Below are 6,000 nucleotides of genomic sequence, written 5' to 3' on the forward strand. Positions count from 1 at the left end.
AAAAAGATCCGAAGCTCCTAGCAGCTCTAGAAATGACGTCAGAACTGCACGTTGAGCGTCACCATATTCCGTAGTATTGTAACCACGCGTCCGCGGTAGCGTGGTTAATTGTTCACCGATGGAAGTTTTGCCGAAATCATAACGTTTTCCTGTTGATCACATCCCACTGGAGGTGCCCAAAAAGATCCGAAGCTCCTAGCAGCTCTAGAAATGACGTCAGAACTGCACGTTGAGCGTCACCATATTCCGTAGTATTGTAACCACGCGTCCGCGGTAGCGTGGTTAATTGTTCACCGATGGAAGTTTTGCCGAAATCATAACGTTTTCCTGTTGATCACATCCCACTGGAGGTGCCCAAAAAGATCCGAAGCTCCTAGCAGCTCTAGAAATGACGTCAGAACTGCACGTTGAGCGTCACCATATTCCGTAGTATTGTAACCACGCGTCCGCGGTAGCGCGGTTAATTGTTCACCGATGGAAGTTTTGCCGAAATCATAACGTTTTCCTGTTGATCACATCCCACTGGAGGTGCCCAAAAAGATCCGAAGCTCCTAGCAGCTCTAGAAATGACGTCAGAACTGCACGTTGAGCGTCACCATATTCCGTAGTATTGTAACCACGCGTCCGCGGTAGCGCGGTTAATTGTTCACCGATGGAAGTTTTGCCGAAATCATTACGTTTTCCTGTTGATCACATCCCACTGGAGGTGCCCAAAAAGATCCGAAGCTCCTAGCAGCTCTAGAAATGACGTCAGAACTGCACGTTGAGCGTCACCATATTCCGTAGTATTGTAACCACGCGTCCGCGGTAGCGCGGTTAATTGTTCACCGATGGAAGTTTTGCCGAAATCATTAACGTTTTCCTGTTGATCACATCCCACTGGAGGTGCCCAAAAAGATCCGAAGCTCCTAGCAGCTCTAGAAATGACGTCAGAACTGCACGTTGAGCGTCACCATATTCCGTAGTATTGTAACCACGCGTCCGCGGTAGCGCGGTTAATTGTTCACCGATGGAAGTTTTGCCGAAATCATAACGTTTTCCTGTTGATCACATCCCACTGGAGGTGCCCAAAAAGATCCGAAGCTCCTAGCAGCTCTAGAAATGACGTCAGAACTGCACGTTGAGCGTCACCATATTCCGTAGTATTGTAACCACGCGTCCGCGGTAGCGCGGTTAATTGTTCACCGATGGAAGTTTTGCCGAAATCATAACGTTTTCCTGTTGATCACATCCCACTGGAGGTGCCCAAAAAGATCCGAAGCTCCTAGCAGCTCTAGAAATGACGTCAGAACTGCACGTTGAGCGTCACCATATTCCGTAGTATTGTAACCACGCGTCCGCGGTAGCGCGGTTAATTGTTCACCGATGGAAGTTTTGCCGAAATCATAACGTTTTCCTGTTGATCACATCCCACTGGAGGTGCCCAAAAAGATCCGAAGCTCCTAGCAGCTCTAGAAATGACGTCAGAACTGCACGTTGAGCGTCACCATATTCCGTAGTATTGTAACCACGCGTCCGCGGTAGCGTGGTTAATTGTTCACCGATGGAAGTTTTGCCGAAATCATAACGTTTTCCTGTTGATCACATCCCACTGGAGGTGCCCAAAAAGATCCGAAGCTCCTAGCAGCTCTAGAAATGACGTCAGAACTGCACGTTGAGCGTCACCATATTCCGTAGTATTGTAACCACGCGTCCGCGGTAGCGCGGTTAATTGTTCACCGATGGAAGTTTTGCCGAAATCATACGTTTTCCTGTTGATCACATCCCACTGGAGGTGCCCAAAAAGATCCGAAGCTCCTAGCAGCTCTAGAAATGACGTCAGAACTGCACGTTGAGCGTCACCATATTCCGTAGTATTGTAACCACGCGTCCGCGGTAGCGCGGTTAATTGTTCACCGATGGAAGTTTTGCCGAAATCATAACGTTTTCCTGTTGATCACATCCCACTGGAGGTGCCCAAAAAGATCCGAAGCTCCTAGCAGCTCTAGAAATGACGTCAGAACTGCACGTTGAGCGTCACCATATTCCGTAGTATTGTAACCACGCGTCCGCGGTAGCGTGGTTAATTGTTCACCGATGGAAGTTTTGCCGAAATCATAACGTTTTCCTGTTGATCACATCCCACTGGAGGTGCCCAAAAAGATCCGAAGCTCCTAGCAGCTCTAGAAATGACGTCAGAACTGCACGTTGAGCGTCACCATATTCCGTAGTATTGTAACCACGCGTCCGCGGTAGCGCGGTTAATTGTTCACCGATGGAAGTTTTGCCGAAATCATAACGTTTTCCTGTTGATCACATCCCACTGGAGGTGCCCAAAAAGATCCGAAGCTCCTAGCAGCTCTAGAAATGACGTCAGAACTGCACGTTGAGCGTCACCATATTCCGTAGTATTGTAACCACGCGTCCGCGGTAGCGCGGTTAATTGTTCACCGATGGAAGTTTTGCCGAAATCATAACGTTTTCCTGTTGATCACATCCCACTGGAGGTGCCCAAAAAGATCCGAAGCTCCTAGCAGCTCTAGAAATGACGTCAGAACTGCACGTTGAGCGTCACCATATTCCGTAGTATTGTAACCACGCGTCCGCGGTAGCGCGGTTAATTGTTCACCGATGGAAGTTTTGCCGAAATCATACGTTTTCCTGTTGATCACATCCCACTGGAGGTGCCCAAAAAGATCCGAAGCTCCTAGCAGCTCTAGAAATGACGTCAGAACTGCACGTTGAGCGTCACCATATTCCGTAGTATTGTAACCACGCGTCCGCGGTAGCGTGGTTAATTGTTCACCGATGGAAGTTTTGCCGAAATCATTAACGTTTTCCTGTTGATCACATCCCACTGGAGGTGCCCAAAAAGATCCGAAGCTCCTAGCAGCTCTAGAAATGACGTCAGAACTGCACGTTGAGCGTCACCATATTCCGTAGTATTGTAACCACGCGTCCGCGGTAGCGCGGTTAATTGTTCACCGATGGAAGTTTTGCCGAAATCATACGTTTTCCTGTTGATCACATCCCACTGGAGGTGCCCAAAAAGATCCGAAGCTCCTAGCAGCTCTAGAAATGACGTCAGAACTGCACGTTGAGCGTCACCATATTCCGTAGTATTGTAACCACGCGTCCGCGGTAGCGTGGTTAATTGTTCACCGATGGAAGTTTTGCCGAAATCATAACGTTTTCCTGTTGATCACATCCCACTGGAGGTGCCCAAAAAGATCCGAAGCTCCTAGCAGCTCTAGAAATGACGTCAGAACTGCACGTTGAGCGTCACCATATTCCGTAGTATTGTAACCACGCGTCCGCGGTAGCGCGGTTAATTGTTCACCGATGGAAGTTTTGCCGAAATCATAACGTTTTCCTGTTGATCACATCCCACTGGAGGTGCCCAAAAAGATCCGAAGCTCCTAGCAGCTCTAGAAATGACGTCAGAACTGCACGTTGAGCGTCACCATATTCCGTAGTATTGTAACCACGCGTCCGCGGTAGCGCGGTTAATTGTTCACCGATGGAAGTTTTGCCGAAATCATAACGTTTTCCTGTTGATCACATCCCACTGGAGGTGCCCAAAAAGATCCGAAGCTCCTAGCAGCTCTAGAAATGACGTCAGAACTGCACGTTGAGCGTCACCATATTCCGTAGTATTGTAACCACGCGTCCGCGGTAGCGCGGTTAATTGTTCACCGATGGAAGTTTTGCCGAAATCATAACGTTTTCCTGTTGATCACATCCCACTGGAGGTGCCCAAAAAGATCCGAAGCTCCTAGCAGCTCTAGAAATGACGTCAGAACTGCACGTTGAGCGTCACCATATTCCGTAGTATTGTAACCACGCGTCCGCGGTAGCGCGGTTAATTGTTCACCGATGGAAGTTTTGCCGAAATCATAACGTTTTCCTGTTGATCACATCCCACTGGAGGTGCCCAAAAAGATCCGAAGCTCCTAGCAGCTCTAGAAATGACGTCAGAACTGCACGTTGAGCGTCACCATATTCCGTAGTATTGTAACCACGCGTCCGCGGTAGCGCGGTTAATTGTTCACCGATGGAAGTTTTGCCGAAATCATAACGTTTTCCTGTTGATCACATCCCACTGGAGGTGCCCAAAAAGATCCGAAGCTCCTAGCAGCTCTAGAAATGACGTCAGAACTGCACGTTGAGCGTCACCATATTCCGTAGTATTGTAACCACGCGTCCGCGGTAGCGCGGTTAATTGTTCACCGATGGAAGTTTTGCCGAAATCATTACGTTTTCCTGTTGATCACATCCCACTGGAGGTGCCCAAAAAGATCCGAAGCTCCTAGCAGCTCTAGAAATGACGTCAGAACTGCACGTTGAGCGTCACCATATTCCGTAGTATTGTAACCACGCGTCCGCGGTAGCGCGGTTAATTGTTCACCGATGGAAGTTTTGCCGAAATCATTACGTTTTCCTGTTGATCACATCCCACTGGAGGTGCCCAAAAAGATCCGAAGCTCCTAGCAGCTCTAGAAATGACGTCAGAACTGCACGTTGAGCGTCACCATATTCCGTAGTATTGTAACCACGCGTCCGCGGTAGCGCGGTTAATTGTTCACCGATGGAAGTTTTGCCGAAATCATAACGTTTTCCTGTTGATCACATCCCACTGGAGGTGCCCAAAAAGATCCGAAGCTCCTAGCAGCTCTAGAAATGACGTCAGAACTGCACGTTGAGCGTCACCATATTCCGTAGTATTGTAACCACGCGTCCGCGGTAGCGTGGTTAATTGTTCACCGATGGAAGTTTTGCCGAAATCATAACGTTTTCCTGTTGATCACATCCCACTGGAGGTGCCCAAAAAGATCCGAAGCTCCTAGCAGCTCTAGAAATGACGTCAGAACTGCACGTTGAGCGTCACCATATTCCGTAGTATTGTAACCACGCGTCCGCGGTAGCGTGGTTAATTGTTCACCGATGGAAGTTTTGCCGAAATCATTAACGTTTTCCTGTTGATCACATCCCACTGGAGGTGCCCAAAAAGATCCGAAGCTCCTAGCAGCTCTAGAAATGACGTCAGAACTGCACGTTGAGCGTCACCATATTCCGTAGTATTGTAACCACGCGTCCGCGGTAGCGCGGTTAATTGTTCACCGATGGAAGTTTTGCCGAAATCATAACGTTTTCCTGTTGATCACATCCCACTGGAGGTGCCCAAAAAGATCCGAAGCTCCTAGCAGCTCTAGAAATGACGTCAGAACTGCACGTTGAGCGTCACCATATTCCGTAGTATTGTAACCACGCGTCCGCGGTAGCGTGGTTAATTGTTCACCGATGGAAGTTTTGCCGAAATCATAACGTTTTCCTGTTGATCACATCCCACTGGAGGTGCCCAAAAAGATCCGAAGCTCCTAGCAGCTCTAGAAATGACGTCAGAACTGCACGTTGAGCGTCACCATATTCCGTAGTATTGTAACCACGCGTCCGCGGTAGCGCGGTTAATTGTTCACCGATGGAAGTTTTGCCGAAATCAATTACGTTTTCCTGTTGATCACATCCCACTGGAGGTGCCCAAAAAGATCCGAAGCTCCTAGCAGCTCTAGAAATGACGTCAGAACTGCACGTTGAGCGTCACCATATTCCGTAGTATTGTAACCACGCGTCCGCGGTAGCGCGGTTAATTGTTCACCGATGGAAGTTTTGCCGAAATCATACGTTTTCCTGTTGATCACATCCCACTGGAGGTGCCCAAAAAGATCCGAAGCTCCTAGCAGCTCTAGAAATGACGTCAGAACTGCACGTTGAGCGTCACCATATTCCGTAGTATTGTAACCACGCGTCCGCGGTAGCGCGGTTAATTGTTCACCGATGGAAGTTTTGCCGAAATCATAACGTTTTCCTGTTGATCACATCCCACTGGAGGTGCCCAAAAAGATCCGAAGCTCCTAGCAGCTCTAGAAATGACGTCAGAACTGCACGTTGAGCGTCACCATATTCCGTAGTATTGTAACCACGCGTCCGCGGTAGCGCGGTTAATTGTTCACCGATGGAAGT

This window comes from Pecten maximus, chromosome 2 (genome assembly GCF_902652985.1).
Source record: "Pecten maximus chromosome 2, xPecMax1.1, whole genome shotgun sequence".
NCBI lineage: Eukaryota > Metazoa > Mollusca > Bivalvia > Pectinida > Pectinidae > Pecten > Pecten maximus.